Genomic DNA, 17,823 nt, shown 5'->3' with positions numbered 1-17,823 from the left:
AGTTATGTACAAATGGCATGATTAATGGCTGAATGTTTTGAGGAGTCCTTGGGTTGTGTCCTTGGATTGTGTCATTAAATTGTGTCTTGGAAAGCTTGCTTGAATAACCAAGTCTTAAGTCTTTTCCTAAAAGTTGGGAGGCAAGGTTCCAGTCTGAGATCTGTGGGCAATGAATTCCACAGAAGGGGGCCAGCTGTGGAGGTGGCGCGATCTCTTAGGGTAATGTGTCTAGTCGTTTTTGCAGGGGGAACTTGGAGTGTGCCTCTATAACCATCTCTGGTAGGTCTTGTCGAGTTGTATACTTGGAGAGGAAATTGAAGATCGAGGGAAGTGCATTGATGTATAGTTTTGAAAATGATACATATGGTTTTGTACATGATACGGAAGTATACGGGTAGCCAATGTAGCTCTTTCAGGATGGGAGATATGTGGTCTCTTTTTCTTGTGCCTGTTAGTAGTCGGGCTGCTGAATTTTGCACCATCTGTAATGGTTTGGAATAGGAAGAAGGCAGACCTAGCAATAGGGAGTTGCAATAGTCTAATTTTGAAAAAATGACTGCCTGGATGATCGTTCTGAAGTCTTGAGCATGGAAGAGAGGTCTTATCCTTTTCAAGACCTGGAGTTTATAGAAGCAGTCTTTGGTTGTTTTGTTGATGTGTGCCTTGAAGTTTAGCCGGTTGTCCAATAACACTCCTAAGTCTCTAACTTGTGCAGTAGGTAGGTTGGTGGGAAGAGTAATGTTAGGTGTATTGTTCTCGGGAGAGATGAGTAGGATTTCTGTCTTGGAGGAATTTAAGATGAGGTGAAGGCTGTTGAGAAGTTGTTTGATTTTTTGGTGGCATGATTCCCAGTAGTCAAGAGTTTTAGAGTATGTGTCTTTGATGGGGATGATGATTTGAATATCATCTGCGTATAGGAAGTACTTTAGATTGAGGTCAGTGAGAAGTTGGCAAAGAGGAAGCAGGTAAATATTGAATAGAGTCGGAGATAATGAAGAACCTTGTGGGACTCCTATGGCAGAGTCAAATCTTGAGGATTCCTTGTTTTGGAGTTTAACTTTGTAACCTCTGTTGTTGAGAAAGGTTTTGAACCAAGATAGGACGGTGCCGCAGATTCCTATGGACGATAATTGGTTTAAGAGGATGGTGTGGTTGACCGTGTCGAATGCTGCTGATAGGTCTAACAAGATCAATAGAAAAGAGTTTCCTTTGTCGAGGCCCAGTAAGATATGGTCTGTCAACGAAGTGAGGAGGGATTCTGTGCCTCGATTTTTACGGAAGCCGTGTTGTGGGATGAAGAGAAGATTGTTGTCTTCGATGAAATCTGAGAGTTGAGAGTTCACTAGTTTTTCCATGATCAAGTTAAATGTAAGACATTGATAAGACAGACTAAGAAAATTTAAAAAGAAGTTGGCCATAGAGGCAAAAACACACAATAAAAATGTTTTAAAATATATCCAAAGCAGGAAGCCTGCAAAGGGGTTGGTTGGACCATAGATGATCAAGAGGTTAAAGGGGCACTTAGAGAAGATAAAGCCATCATGGAAAGATTAAACAATGTCTTTGCTTCAGGGTTTTCTGAAGAGGATGTTTGAGAGATACCCATTCTGGAGAAGGTTTTCATGGGTGATGATTCTGATCAACTGAACCAAATCACGGTGAACCTGGAAGATATGGTAGGCCTGATTGACAAACTGATGGGACACAGCTAACATGGATTTACCTAGGAAAGTCTTGTTTCACAAATTTCCTACATTTTTTTGAAGGGGTGAATAAACGTGGACAAAGATGAACCTGTAGATGTTGTATATTTGGATTTCCAGAAGGTGTTCGACAAAGTCCTGCATGTGAAGATTCTAAGAAAACTAAAAAGGATGGGATAGGAAGTGATGTCCTTTTGTGGATTGCAAGTTGGTTAAAAGACAAGAAACAGAGTAGGATTAAATGGTTAGTTTTCACAGAGGAAAAAGGTAAACAGTGGAGTGCCTCAGGGATCTGTACTTGGACCTGTGCTTTTTAATATATTTATAAATGATCTCAAAAGGGATATGATGAGTGAGGTAATCAAATTTGCGGATGACACAATATTATGTAGAGTAGTTAAATCTCAAGTGGATTGTGATGAATTGCAGGAGGACCTAGTCAGACTGGAAGATTGGGCTTCCAAATGGCAGATAAAATTTAACGTGGACAAGTGCAAAGTAATGCATGCAGGGAAAAATAACCCTTGCTGTAGTTACACAATGTTAGGTTCTATCTTAGGAGTTACCACCTAGGAAAGAGATCTAGGCATCATAGTGGATGCTACATTGAAATTGTTATGTTTTAGCGATTATGTGAACCCTGGGCTGAGATGAGCGATGTCTCCGCCCACAGAGAGGAGCCCCATGGGAGTCACCGTCAGCAGGCTTATTCTCAGACATGTGGGTCCCAGCTAAGAGTCTGTACTTTATTACAGGAAGAAGAGAGAGATTAGCACAGTCCAGAGAGCTAGGAATACCCAGAGCAGGTGTGTAGTTGGAGAAACCCAGTCGTGGTCCGCAGAGCGGAGTACGCCAGGGATTTCCTCAGAGGAGTGCAGGCAACTCACTGGTACAGGTCCAGTAGTGGCCCATGGAACGGGGTACGCAGAGGAAGACTCACTGTAGATGTTGAATAAGCAGGGTGACGTGCCAGAACTTGGAGGTGGCTCCTGATGGAGATAGGTCACTACTTGGTAGTGCTGAGACGCTGAATAACTTCTACAGGAGGTAGGCGGTAGTGGCCCGGGAGCGGGGTACCCCGTGGGATACCTTGGCAGAGTTGAACTGTAGAAGCTTGCAGGTACTCACAGTGGATGTTCCATGAAGAGAGAAGCGAGAAACCTGAGGAGCAGGTCTGGATGCAGTCAGTTAGAAAGGCCCTCCGAGGAGCAGATAGCCACAACGCAGGGGAGCCCCCGAGGAGCGGGTACTCAAGCATTGAACGCCAAGACTGAGACTCGGAACAGGAAGTCCTCGATGAGGTGGATTCAGCAAGACAGTGATCTCAAAAAAGATATAATTGCGATGGAGATGGTACAGAGAAGGGCTACCAAAATGATAAGGGGAATGGAACAGCTCCTCTGTGAGGAAAGACTAAAGAGGTTAGGTCTTTTCAGCTTGGAGTAGAGATGGCTGAGGGGGGATATGATAGAGGTGTTTAAAATCATGAGAGGTCTAGAACGGGTAGATGTGAATCGGTTATTTACTCTTTCGGATAGTAGAATGACTAGGGGACACTCCATGAAGTTAGCATGGGGCACATTTAAAACTAATCAGAGAAAGTTCTTTTTTACTCAACGCACAATTAAACTCTGGAATTTGTTGCCAGAGGATGTGGTTAGTGCAGTTAGTATAGCTGTGTTTAAAAAAGGATTGGATAAGTTCATGGAAGAGAAGTCCATTACCTGCTATTAATTAAGTTGACTTAGAAAATAGCCACTGCCATTAGCAACGGTAACATGGAATAGACTTAGTTTTTGGGTATTTGCCAGGTTCTTATGGCCTGGATTGGCCACTGTTGGAAACAGGATGCTGGGCTTGATGGACCCTTGGTCTGACCCAGTATGGCATGTTCTTATGTTCTTGCTAACTCATAGGAGGCAAGGGCCAGCTGGTTTAAGTATCGTAACGAGTTGGAGGTCCATTGCTCCTACCATGTGACAGGGGCCGACCAATGGCACCAGTAGCCCCTGTGACATAAGATCAGCTATCGGCGCCATTTTGAATACTGGCAGCCGACGACGTGAGTGCAGGAGATGGATCCCGGAGCCCCCGCTGGACCACCAGGGAGTTTTGATAAGTCTTGGAGGGGTCAGGAGGGTGGGGGGTTGTAGTTATTAAATTCTAGCTGGGAAACGAATAAGAATGAAGACATGAATGTATCGGGGGCCCCCCTTGCCAAATACAACATATCTGCCCCCCCCCCGACGAATACGAATACCGAATGCAACGTATGTAGTCCCTCTGCACATCCCTATGATAGAGGTCTACAAAATCCTGAAAGGACTTGAACAATTAATGTAAATCAGTTATTTATTCTCTCAGATAACAGAAGGACCAGTGGGCACTCCATGAAGTTAGCAAGTAGCTCATTTAAAACAAATCAAAGACAATTCTTTTTCACTCAGCGCATAGTTAATTTCTGGAATTCATTGCCAGAGGATGTGGTTACAGCAATTAGTGTAGCTGGGTTTAAAAAAGGTTTGGATAAGTTGTAGAGGAAAAATCCATAAACTTCTATTATGGATATTAATAAGCAATAGTAGCTTGTCATCTATTTAATGTTTGGGTACTTGTGACTTGGATTGGCCACTATTGGAAACAGAATAGGAAAATTAGTTTCTTACCTGATAATTTTCGTTCCTGTAGTACTAAGGATCAGTCCAGACTGCTGGGTTATGCCTTCCCTCCAGCAGATGGAGTCCGAGAAAAGCTGAAAAGCACCCTCTAGATATACTGGTGTGCCACCTGCGATCCCTCAGTATATGCGATATCAAAGCAGAAGGAACTAAATAAACACTTCCGCCAACAAATCTTTTGTGCTCTTGTTTTTGTTTTGTTTTTTTAAACCACTGACCAGATCAAGCGGTAACCTCCCTGAACAACAGAAAACACAGTAGATTAAAATGCAACTCAAACAGCTTACCAGTTAAATTGTGTAAACGCTTGTAAGTAAAATCTGAAAGAGTAGATCACTGCCACCAAAAACACGAGCGGACTCTCAGAAAACAGACTTGGGCAGGCGTCTGGACTGATCCTTGGTACTACAGGAACGAAAATTATCAGGTAAGAAACTCATTTTCCTTTCCCTGTACGTACCAGGATCAGTCCAGACTGCTGGGATGTACCCGAGCCGCCTTAAATGGGGTGGGACCCCGAGAGTCCCGCTCGAATCACACTGCTCCCAAAAGACTGAGTCGACGGACCACAAACATCCAATCTATAATGCCTCGCAAAAGTATGCAAGGACTTCCAGGTGGCCGCCCTGCAAATCTCCTGTGAAGAAACAAACTGGCTTTCAGCCCACGAAGTCGCCTGAAAACGGAGAGAGTGAGCCTTCAGGCCATCAGGAACAGCCTTACCGCACCCAATGTATGTGGATGTGATCGCGGCCTTCAACCATCGAGCAATAGATGCCTTGGATGCCTGAAGGCCCTTCTTAGGGCCATTCCACAACACGAACAGGTGATCCGATCTTCGAAACTCATTAGTCACCTCCAAATACCTGAGGAGAACCCGACGGACATCCAAACGCTTCAAGTCCCGACCTTGAGTAGACCTAAGCTCCTCCTCCGAAAAGGAAGGCAATTCCACCGTCTGATTAACATGAAAGGCCAAAACCACCTTTGGCAAGAAAGAAGGTACTGTGCGTAAGGAGACTCCCGACTCCGAAATCCGCAAGAACAGTTCCCTACAAGAAAGAGCCTGCAGTTCTGAAACATGACGCGCTGACGAAATGGCCACTAGGAACACCATCTTGAGAGTTAAATCCTTCAACGAGGACTTCTTAATGGGCTCAAAAGGTACTGCGCAGAGACCACGGAGTACCAAGTTCAAGTTCCAGGAAGGACAGGGCACCTGCACGGGAGGGCGCAAGTTCCTAACTCCACGCAAAAAATGAGCAACATCCGGGTGACACGCGAGAGAGAACCCTTCAATCTTACCTCTCAAGCAACCCAGAGCCGCTACCTGAACTCTAAGCGAACTGTAGGCCAAACCTTTCTTCAAACCCTCCTGCAGGAACGTAAGGATGTGCCCCACTGAAGACCGTCGTGGCGAGATCTTCAAGACAGCACTCCATGAGTCAAACACCTTCCATATTCTAGCATAAGTAAGTGTAATCGAAGATCTACGTGCCTGAAGAAGAGTGGAAAAGACCGTGTCCGGATAACCTTTCTTCCTCAACTGCCTCCGCTCATAAGCCAAGCCGCCAGACAAAAGCGATCCGCCAGATCGAAACATACCGGACCCTGTTGAAGGAGATTCGGAAGATGACCTAATCGTAGTGGCCCGTCCACCGCCAGAGTGATGAGATCCGCGAACCACGGATGCCACTCCGGAGCCACGAGAATCACTAGCCCCCGATGGGATTCGATGTGTCTCAACACTTTTCCCACTAGGAGCCACGGAGGAAACACATATAGGAGGATGTGAAGAGGCCACGGAAGCACCAGAGCATCCACGCCTTCTGAACCATGCTCCCACCTTCGGCTGAAGAACCGCGCCGCCTTTGCATTTAGCCGAGTCGCCATCAAGTCCAGGTGTGGGACCCCCAATGCTGGGTAATGAGATCCATCGCCTCGGCTGACAGCTCCCACTCCCCTGGGTCTAGGTGTTGCCGACTGAGGTAATCCGCCTGGACGTTGTCCACGCCTGCAATATGGGTGGCCGTGATGCGGGACAAATGACGTTCTGCCCAGGCCATCAACGACGACGCCTCGGCCGCCACCGGACGACTTCTTGTGCCTCCTTGCCGATTGATATACGTCACCATGGTCGCATTGTCCGACAGAACTCGCACCGCTCGACCGCGTAACATCGGGAGGAGGAGACACAAAGCCAGCCGTACTGCCCTGGTCTCCAGTCAATTGATGGACCAAGTGGCTTGATGAGCAGACCATGTCCCTGCACCGCTCGGGACTGACAAACAGCCCCCCAGCCGGAGAGGCTGGCATCCGTCGTCACTATTATCCAAGACGGAGGCTCTAAGTCCACTCCTTGCAGAAGATGGTCTGGAATTAGCCACCATGTGAGACTGGAATGGGCCGGCTCCAGCAATGGCAACTCCAGGTCGTAGTCCTCGGACCTGGGATCCCAACGAGAAAGAAGCGCTCTTTGCAAAGGTCGCATATGCGCAAAAGCCCACGGTACCATCTCCAGAGTAGATACCATATGACCAATGACCTGTAAATAATCCCAGGCCGTAGGTAACGGGAGATCCAGCAGGTTCCGCACATGCGTCATCAGATTGTTCATCCGTTGATGTAGCAGAAAAACCTTGCCCACCAAAGTATCAAATCGGGCACCCAAGAACTCCAACTGTTGGGTCGGTTCTAGCCGGCTCTTCGCGAAGTTGACTACCCAACCTAACGACTGCAGTTACTGTACTACCAGCTGAACCGCCCGTTTGCACAATGCTTCCGACTTTGCCCGGATGAGCCAATCGTCGAGATAGGGATGGACCAGTATTCCTTGACGGCGTAGGAAAGCTGCTATGACCACGAAAACCTTGGTGAACACTCTTGAAGCAGTCGCCAATCCGAACGGAAGGGCACAAAACTGGTAATGGTTCCCTAACACCTTGAACCTCAGGAATCTCTGATGACGCTCCCGGATTCCAATGTGAAGATACGCCTCGGTTAGATCCAAAGAAGCCAAAAATTCTCCCTTGTGGACAACCGCAATAACAAACCGTAGCGTCTCCATGCAAAAACGAGGAACACGCAAAGCCTTGTTTACACGCTTTAAATCCAAGATCGGCCTGAACGTGCCTTCCTTCTTTGGAACCACGAAGTATATGGAATACCGGCCAGTCTTGCGCTCGGCCGGTGGAACCGGAAATACTGCCCCCAGTTTCCGCAATCGGTCCAAGGTTTGGGCGATAACCCGCTGCTTTTCTGGAGAACCGCATGGCGATGTCATAAAAAGATCCCAGAGGGGACGAGCAAAATCCAACTTGTAACCGTGCCTGATCACATCGAGGACCCATTGATCTGAAGTTATCTTGACCCATTCCTCCCAAAACCGGTCCCCGATGAACGGAAGAGAGGAATGGGTCTGCGCGCCTTCATTGCGAAATCTTGTTGGGGGCAAAACCTATTTTCAGTGCTAGAGGATAATACATCATCTTGAGGGCAGGTCCTAGCTACAGGATTGCTTCCTTCCTCATCAAGCTGATGCTCTCTTTCCAGATATAATGTATGAATCTGAGCTCCCAGTCTGCCAGTCCCAATATTCCTGAGAGTGCAGTCCCAGCTGATCCTGAATCCTGCAGTCTTGTGTGCAGCATCAGCTCCTGCTGTCAGTGTTGGGCGAATGAGGCAAAGGGCAGCAGTCAGAGGGGGCTCTCTCTCACATCCTCTCTTCCTTACCCTCTCCCTGATCCTTCCCAGCCTCCCTCCCTCCTGTGCCTCCTCACCCTGCTCTGTCCCCAGAATCCCTCCCTTTTCCCTCCTCCCCCCTCCTCCTTTCTTTTCCCCTGCTTCCCCTCCCACTGCTCCCCAGTCTCTCTGAAAGGCTGCAGAGTTACCCATTTTGGTTTGTATGAACGGAACTAGACTTGGCTTTATTAATCAGCCAATTGACAACAACCCACGCCCTAGGACTACATTTCCCACAATTCCCAAAAAACTCTGAGGAAAGCCAGTGCAAGACTACATTTCCCAGCGTCCATCCCAACTAGATGGGCCATAGGGTTTTTTTTCTACCATCAACTTTGTGTTTCTAAAAGTTCCTTATGCAGCGGCTTCAGTTCCCACTTTCTCTTCCTTGGTGATGTCACTTCCTGCTGGAAGGAGGCGGTGCTTCCTGTACAGAACGTGGTGCTGAGTCCGAAAGCTGAAAAGCCTGACCGTGCGGGGAGGGAGCCGGGGCTGGAAATCCTGCTCTGGAGAAGGGGCGGGAGAATGGCTGCAGGGCTTTCTGCTCAGCAGGTAGGAGGGGGCAGGGGATGCAGCCTGGGACTGTTCCCATCCCCCCAGCCTCTCACTGAATCCATTCTTTGGGCTCCTCATTCTCTGCATCCGCTCAGGCTCTTCTTCCTGCTTCTCTCCTCATACAGCAGCAGCTCCTCCTGCTTAAGGAGCCTCTCAGTTTCTGCTTCCTGTGACTTCTTTACCTTCCCCCTCTGCCTCCTCCTCTCACCTTTGCCTTTTTACACTGAGAGTTTGATGCTCCCAAGGGCTTGTCTGGGTAACTTTTTAGTTGCCTTTACAGAACTAGAGATATAAATTTTCTCCCCCTACTCTCCTGCAAAACTTTGTTTGGGTTGCTCATAACTCATTATTTGTAGAAAAATTTAGCTGGTGGAGGTGCTCTGGGTAGGATACATTTTAGCTGGAGAGACTTGATATTCAGTGCTACCTGGGTAAAGTTAATCCGTTTGGAGAAATCGCTGTCCTGTAGTAACCCAGATAACTCTTCCTGGGTGTAGTTTGTTCTTTATTTTGTTTTTTTGTAGGCCAGAAAGGAGAAAAGTGCATGGGGGTAATAACTTGCTGGTGTAGCGGTTACTACCCTTAACCTGTAAGCCTTTATACTTTATTTATTTAATACATTTTATATACTGACTTTTCATGCAAGCATATCAAATCGGTTTACAGCAGTTAGCAATTAATCATTTAAAATTATTTGCATTTCCAAAGAAGAAAGAAGTAAATACATTATTTCCTAGCGTGTAGCAGATGGACTTAGGACCAATGGGTATAGTGCACTCCTGATAGCAGTTGGAGACGGATCAGATTTCAATCTGACGTCAGCCCTTAGTACATATACCCCTGCAGGAAGTGCAGCTCTCCAGTATTTTCCATCTCCATAGCAGTTAGGGACTGTCTGCACACTCTCATAGCTTGAGAACCAAATTCAGATAAGAAAACTAAATTTACAGGAGAATCCTACCTGAAGACGAGCCCCGCTCTCCTGCGGTGATACCATCAGGTCCCTCCCCCAGTTGAGATTCCCGAGGTGATTTCCGTGGTCCCTTGGAGGTGAGCCTCGGTCCAGTGGCCGAATCGTGGCAGGGTCCTAGCCCCCGATCTTCGGGCGCGGCTGAGAGGCAGCAGGTGCACCTTGGAACGCAGCGGTGAAGGTATTTGCTCTCCCCCCCCCCCCCCCCCCCCCCGCAGACGGAGACGAAACCAGGAAGCGCCGAAGACAAGGTAAGGTAGAAATCTTCTGCTTGATTCCGGTCTCCAAGGATCGAGGAGGAGCACAGGTCACCAGCCGGGACCTGTGCCACCGGGTTGATCCGCTCTATAACAGGGCCAGGCCCCGGCTATTCCAAGGGTCTACCCACGTGGAGACCATCCGAAGGAGTCACCATATTGCCCGCGTGCTCATCATCGCCATCTTGGGCCTCTTCGCAACGCCGTTCGACCGAGCGCACAAAACCGAGCTAGATTCACAAAGCACATGTGCACATAGGCTTACACGCACTAATCCTTGTGCGCATAAGTTGCACGCACAAGGGCCGGGCGCACAAGAATATTCGCACCCTGTACACATACCGAGCTGTGCGCATATCTACCCAGACGCACAGCTACGCGCATATCTCACGCTCATCTTAGGCACACCGGAGCGCATAAGAATTTACGCGCCGACAGCCATGGCACCCCCAGAAACCCCATTACCCGCACCTGCCAGAGGATAAGACAAAGAGAAACCAGTGACCCTTCCCCAGGTTCTCCGGGGCAGAAGTTCACAGTGCTTCAACCCTTACAGGAGCAATTATTAAGCTCCCCGTTCCACAGGCAGGAACCAGTCCTTTCGGAACAAGCACAACAAGAGGAAAACCAGCTCGGGTACAGGCCCCAGCCGAACCCCACAATGAGATTCGGCTGACCCGTCCAAGGAAAGAAGCCATAGGGGGCAGACTAACCCTAAACCGAAGTGATTGGTAACATTGTTACCAGAACCTCGGTATATAAAAAATGTTAAATAAATAAATTAAATAAATAAATATTCTACCGCAGATGGGTCGAGAGAATTTCGGACAAGTGGGTCCTAGCCATCATTCGGGAGGGGTACTACCTGGATTTTCTACGAACCCCTCCGGACAAGTTCATGGAGTCTCCCTGCCACAACCTCTTCAAGAGGGCGGCAGTGGAAGCTACATTGTCCAGACTAATGGCCCTCGGGGCCATAACCCCAGTACCTCCCCAAGAAATAAATACTGGACATTATTCCATTTATTTTATCGTTCCCAAGAAAGAGGGAACATTCAGACCCATCCTGGACCTCAAGTCGGTCAACCGCCACCTGAGGATTCCCCGCTTCCGCATGGAAACCCTACAATCTGTGATAAGGGCGATATAACCGTGGGAGTTTCTCACATCCCTGGATCTTTTGGAGGCCTACCTACACATCCCAATTCATCAGGAACACCAGCGCTATCTACGTGTCAAAATCCTGGACCATCACTACCAGTTCCGGGCACTACCCTTCGGGTTAGCCACAGCACCCCGCACGTTCACCAAGATCATAATTGTGGTGGCGGCAGCACTGAGGAAGGAAGGAATCCTTGTACACCCTTACCTAGACGATTGGCTGATCAGGGCGAAATCCCCAGAGGAAAGCCGCCAAGCAACCAACAGAGTCAAAACTCTACTGGAGAGCCTAGGATGGGTGATCAACACAAATAAAAGCTGTCTGCAACCCTCACAGGTCTCTAGAATACATAGGGATCCGGTTCGACACCAAAGAAGGCAAGGTCAACCGGACTCCCACAAGGAGATCAAAACTGTGGAATCTGTTACAAATCCTGCTGAGCGAACCTCGTCCCAAAGCATGGGATTACCTGCAAGTCCTCGGTCTGATGGCATCCACTCTGGAAGTAGTGACATGTGCGCGAGCTCACATGAGACCCCTGCAGCGCTCACTTCTATCACGTTGGAATCCACAGTCTCAGAACTACACCGTACATCTATCACTCCCGGGCAGAGTCCGGACCCAGCTACAGTGGCGGCTACAGGTCAGCCACCTGAGCTGGGGAACAAAACTATCGTCCCTAACCTGGACCCTGCTCACCACAGACACCAGCCTACGAGGATTGGGAGCACACTGCGAGGAGTTTACCGCCCAAGTGCAGTGGAATGCAGAAGAGTCTGGATGGAACATCAACCGCCTAGAAGCGAGGGCAGTCAGACTAGCCTGCCTACGATTCGAGCACAGACCCGGAGACAAAGCAGTCAGAGTAATGTCAGACAATGCCACAACAGTGGCCTACATCAACCGGCAGGGGGGGAACCAGAAGCCAGCAGGTGTCTCTGGAAATAGACCTCCTAATGGCGTGGGCGGAAGTAAACTTCCAGGCGATCTCAGCCATCCACGTTGCCGGGAAAGACAACATCACGGCAGACTACCTCAGCAGGGAAAGTCTAGACCCAGGAGAATGGAGGCTGTAGTCCGCAGCCTTCCAAATGATAGTGAAATGGTGGGGGACACCGGACATGGACCTTCTGGCAAACAGATCCAACGCCCAAGTACCCAGAGTCTTCAGCCGCAGGTGGGAACTGCAGTCCCAAGGGATCGATGCCCTGGTACAGACCTGGCCACCGGGGACCCTATTATACGCCTTCCCACCGTAGCCCCCTATTAGGCGCAATCATTCACAAGATACAGCTACACAGGGGACTAGTTCTTCTGGTGGCTCCGGATTGGCCAAGAAGACCGTGGTACGCAGACATGAGAAGACTGCTGGCAGGGAAACCTCCCCCCTCCCCCTCCCCACCTCTGCCTCCACACAGGGAACTGCTAAACAAGGTCCGATCCTCCACGAGGACCCAGCTCAATTCTCTCTTATGGTCTGACCATTGAGAGGGCTCGCCTGAGAGAGAGCGGATACTCGGGGGCTGTAATCGACACCCTCCTCCAAGCACGCAAGTTCTCCACATCGTTAACGTACATAAGGATTTGGAGAGTATTTGAAGCCTGGTGCGAAGACCACGACATCAAGCCACACTCATTTAAAGTTCCCGAGATCCTGGAATTCTTACAGAACGGACTACAGAAGGGACTGTCCCTCAATTCCATCAAGGTACAGGTGGCCGCGTTGTCCTGCTACGGCTCCAGGAGCGAGGGCGACAGCATAGCTTTTCACCTGGATGTCACTGTTGAAAGAGAGAATAGTGAACTATCTACAGTCGGGAGAATTGATGGACCAGAGGCAGCATGGATTCACCAGAGGAAGATCCTGTCAGACAAATCTGATTGACTTTTTTGACTGGGTAACCAAGGAATTGGATCAAGGAAGAGCGCTCGATATCATATACTTGGATTTCAGCAAAGCTTTTGATACGGTTCCGCACAGGAGACTGGTGAATAAAACGAGAAGCTTAGGAGTGAGTGCCGAGGTGGTGACCTGGATTGCAAATTGGTTGACGGACAGAAGACAATGTGTGATGGTAAATGGAACCTTCTCTGAAGAGAGAGCGGTTTTAAGTGGTGTACCGCAAGGATCGGTGTTGGGACCGGTCCTGTTCAATATCTTTGTGAGTGACATTGCGGACGGGATAGAAGGTAAGGTTTGTCTTTTTGCGGATGACACTAAGATCTGCAACAGACTGGACATGCCGGAAGGAGTGGAGAGAATGAGACGAGATCTAAGGAAACTGGAAGAGTGGTCGAAGATATGGCAGCTGAGATTCAGTGCCAAGAAGTGCAAAGTCATGCATATGGGGAGTGGAAATCCGAATGAACTGTATTCGATGGGGGGGGAAAGGCTGATGTGCATGGAGCAGGAGAGGGACCTTGGGGTGATAGTGTCTAATGATCTGAAGTCGGCGAAACAATGTGACAAGGCGATAGCTAAAGCCAGAAGAATGCTGGGCTGCATAGAGAGAGGAATATCGAGTAAGAAAAGGGAAGTGATTATTCCCTTGTACAGGTCCTTGGTGAGGCCTCACCTGGAGTACTGTGTTCAGTTCTGGAGACCGTATCTTCAAAAGGACAAAGACAAGATGGAGGCGGTACAGAGAAGGGCGACCAGGAAGGTGGAGGATCTTCATCGGATGACGTACGAGGAGAGATTGAAGAATCTAAATATGTACACCCTGGAGGAAAGGAGGAGCAGAGGTGATATGATACAGACTTTCAGATACTTGAAAGGTGTTAATGATCCAAAGACAATGACAAACCTTTTCCGTAGGAAAAAAATCAGCAGAACCAGGGGTCACGATTTGAAGCTCCAGGGAGGAAGATTCAGAACCAATGTCAGGAAGTATTTCTTCACGGAGAGGGTGGTGGATGCCTGGAATGCCCTTCCGGAGGATGTGGTGAAGACCAGAACTGTGAAGGACTTCAAAGGGGCGTGGGATAAACACTGTGGATCCATAAAGTCAAGAGGCCACCAATGAAGAGTGGGTGACTCGCCAGAATGATGGCTACTGCCTGGAGACAATACCCTTATTAAATAAACATACACATGCTTACTGTGACTCCAACATCGCTCTAAGCTTCAACATCAAGAGGAAATGTGGAAAAAAGGATTCACACTCACAAAGAGGGGAGTAGCTGGCTTGTTACGGCGGTTACTACCCCAAATCAAATAAGCCTGATACTTCACTTTCAATGCATATACAGCATAGTTCTCTGCTTCAACGGCAGGGGAGAAAAAAAACCTGATACTTCACACATCCAGCAGAGCTCTCTGCTTCAACGGCAGGGGAGAAGAAAAGAGGGTTCGCACTCACAAAGCGGGGAGTAGCTGGCTTGTTACGGCGGTTACTACCCCAAACCAAATGTGCCTGATACTTCACTTTCAATGCATATCCAGCATGGCTCTCTGCTTCAACAGCAGGGGAGAAAAAAAGAAAACTGATACTTCACGCATATCGAGCATAGCTCCCTGCTTCAACGGCAGGGGAGAAGAAAAACAACCAATAAGGGCTGTATAACATAGTCTGGGTAAAACAAATAAGCATGGGTGTAGCTTGCTTATTGTGGCGGCTACTACCCCTAACTAATCAAGCTAGATATTTCACTTGGATGCAGCTCCATCACTGCTCTCTACATTAAAGGTGGGGGTGGAAGGGAAATAGAACCAAGAGCTAAGAGAAACAGATAAGTATGAGAGAAAAAATGTGTGAAGCTTGCTGGGCAGACTAGATGGGCCATTTGGTCTTCTTCTGCCGTCATTTTCTATGTTTTCTATGTGTCATGCTTCCTGAAAGGAGTCAAACACATTCGCCCACCACTAAAGTGGCCGGTGCCTCTGTGGAATCTCAATCTCGTTTTGGATTTCCTAGCGGGAACCGCCTTCAGACCCCTCCGAGGCCTGTCCGTCCGCCTGTTAACCTTAAAGACGGCGTTTTTCCTGGCAGTTTGTTCTGCCTGCCGCATCTCGGAGCTACAAGCACTGTTCTGCCGTGAGCCGTTCCTTAGGCTCACCCCGGGATCCATCCAGCTACGCACGGTCCCTTCGTTCCTTCCCAAAGTGGTCTCACACTTCCATCTTAACCAGACCATCTCGCTACCATCGGCGGATGACTTTGAAGAGTTCGAAAGAAGCCCGTAGTCTATGCCACCTCAACATCGGCAGACTCCTATCCAGGTATCTGGAAATGTCGGAACCCGTACGAAAAACGGACCATCTTTTCGTCCTTCACAGCGGAAAGAGACAAGGGGAAGCGGCCTCGCAGGCAACCATAGCCCGCTGGATCAAGGAAGTTATCAGGCGGCCTATGTAGAAGCAGGCAAGACACTGCATCTATAGGTCAAGGCCCATTCTACCAGAGCCCAGGCAGTATCCTAGGCAGAAACTAGAATGCTGTCACCCGCCGAGATCTGCAGGGTGGCGACATGGTCCTCCATCCATACCTTCTCCAGATTCTACCGTCTGGATGTTCAGGCTCGGGAGAACATGGCATTTGCAAGAGCAGTACTAAGTGGGTCACGGGCAGCCTTCCACCCAGTTCGAGAGTAGCTTTTATACATCCCATTGGTCCTGAGTCCATCTGCTACACGCTAGGAAATGGAGAAGTTACTTACCTGATAATTTCGTTTTCCTTAGTGTAGACAGATGGACTCCGCATCCCACCCTTGGCTGCCGTAACGCATGGTCCTTTCAAATGATTCAGGGGTAAGCCACGTTTTCATTTACCTAGGGCATCCATCCTGCCGGGTGTCGACGCTTTCCGGTTCAGTACACTGGCGGTCTCCAGCTATAGTCAATTCAACCAGTTCAAGTTAATCAAGTTATTCAAGTTATAATGTTTAACCAAGTTATGAAGTTATCCAAGTTAATCAAATTAGTCAGTCACACATATATCCACAATGCTTTTCGAGGAGAATACTGAAGAGCTGCACTTCCTGCAGGGGTATATGTACTAGGGGCTGACGTCAGATTGAAATCTGATCCATCTCCAACTGCTATCAGGAGTACACTATACCCATTGGTCCTGCGTCCATCTGTCTACACTAAGGAAAACGAAAATATCAGGTAAGTAATTTCTTCATTGGACAAGTTCTTGGAGGAGAAGTTCATTACCTGCTATTAATTATGTTGACTTAGAAAATAGCCACTGCTATTACTAGCAACAGTAATATGGAAAAGACTTAGTTTTTGGGTACTTGCCAGGTTCTTGTGGCCTGGATTGGCCACTGTTGGAAACAGGATTGCTGGGCTTGATGGACCCTTGTTCTGACCCAGTATGGCATGTTCTTATGAGCAGTTTGTACAGTTTGGGCTTTTCTAGAGAATACTTGTAGGCTGATATTTCCTGTTCTCTGTAAGACTCACGTCAGTCATTTCAATAGTTGTCTGTAAACCGAAGTGCTTAGTGATTTTGTCTCTAGAACCTCGGTATATAAAAAATGTTAAATAAATGATGTTGGGACAGGGCTATATGTTCTTGATGTCAGCTTTTACTCTGTCTCCACCTGCTGGTAGAGATGCATAACCCATTTGTGTGGATTGACCTGCCTGAATGTAGATGAAAGGAAATTATCAGGTAAGTATTAATTTCTCCTTTCCTTTGCCCCGCAGAGAATGAAACCAAACAGCTGTTTGAGATTTGGGGCACGATCCCTATGTGCCCATGGTTTGCAACACCCCTGAATACAGAATTCGTACATCACAATGGGAGATATGTCACTGCCCAGGACACCAAACTCTTCCTGTCCTGTTCGGATTTAGCACAGTGAGTCCTCCTGATGGAATAGAACCAGATGTTCCTGATGTTCTGGATAATGCTCTTATAGCTTCCTTTTTATTATAATGTGATTTATCCACACAATGACATTTCATATTCTGTGTCTCTGGTATTAGAGAATATTTTTCAGTTTGATTTGAAAACCCTGGGGTCTATGGAGGGAACTGATTCTAGGGACAACAAATCTGGCATTTCCTGGGGAAGAGGGGTCCTGGTATCCTCTTTTCCATGATAAAATGTTAGGAGAATAAATCAGGCTGAGATCTAATGCACCCTGAGCCCCTCCACGTGTCTCTGAGTGTTTCTGGTTTGTGTTTTAGGTGCCGGTGACGTTTGAGGACATTGCTGTCTCTTTCTCCCAGGAGGAGTGGGGGTATTTAGATGAAGGGCAGAAGGAGCTTTACAGGGAGGTGATGAAGGAGAATTATGAGACCCTCATCTCCCTAGGTAAAAATTGCATTATCTGCATGTTTAGCGGACTCTAGGACTGATTTACTGAAGGTCGTTTGTGACTTTCCTCCTGACTCCAGCTCCAGCATTGCTCTGTGTCTGAGCTGGCACCTGAGATTGGTTGTTTGTCTCTTTTCACGTGTACGGCCCCTTGTGAATCAGTCTAGGAATTTATCTCAGATGTGTTACGTGAGGCACCTGCTGGGGAGCATCCACAAAGTTTCTCAAGAGACTTAACTGAGCCCTCAGCAGCAGGCCCAGGACTACTGATCCCACCTGCCCGGTTACAGAACTGAATGGGCCAAATTTTAAAAGCGTTTACTGGCACTAAAAGATGAATACGTGGCCGCATGTGAGCGACATGAATTTCAAAAGCTGCTAATTACTTGCTCGTGCTAAAAAAGGGGCGGGGCCAGCAGTGCAGTGTGTAAATCCGGCAGCCACTGCTCGTGGCACGCTGTTAGCTGCGTCTATTTCCTGTTTTC

General features: G+C 48.2%; 1 long non-coding RNA gene across 1 annotated transcript; it reads left to right on the top strand.

The window, feature by feature from the left end:
• The first annotated feature begins 8,463 nt into the window (after positions 1–8,463).
• Positions 8,464–17,485, top strand: LOC115081537. The gene is made up of 3 exons (XR_003853817.1): positions 8,464–8,674; positions 16,723–16,876; positions 17,209–17,485. It is a non-coding gene; the product is annotated as an uncharacterized LOC115081537 (long non-coding RNA).
• The last annotated feature ends 338 nt before the right edge of the window (positions 17,486–17,823 follow it).

The sequence above is a fragment of the Rhinatrema bivittatum genome, unplaced genomic scaffold (genome assembly GCF_901001135.1).
Source record: "Rhinatrema bivittatum unplaced genomic scaffold, aRhiBiv1.1, whole genome shotgun sequence".
Lineage (NCBI taxonomy): Eukaryota > Metazoa > Chordata > Amphibia > Gymnophiona > Rhinatrematidae > Rhinatrema > Rhinatrema bivittatum.
Note: the sequence above shows the minus strand (reverse complement) of the source record. Positions and strands in the feature narration are given on the sequence as shown.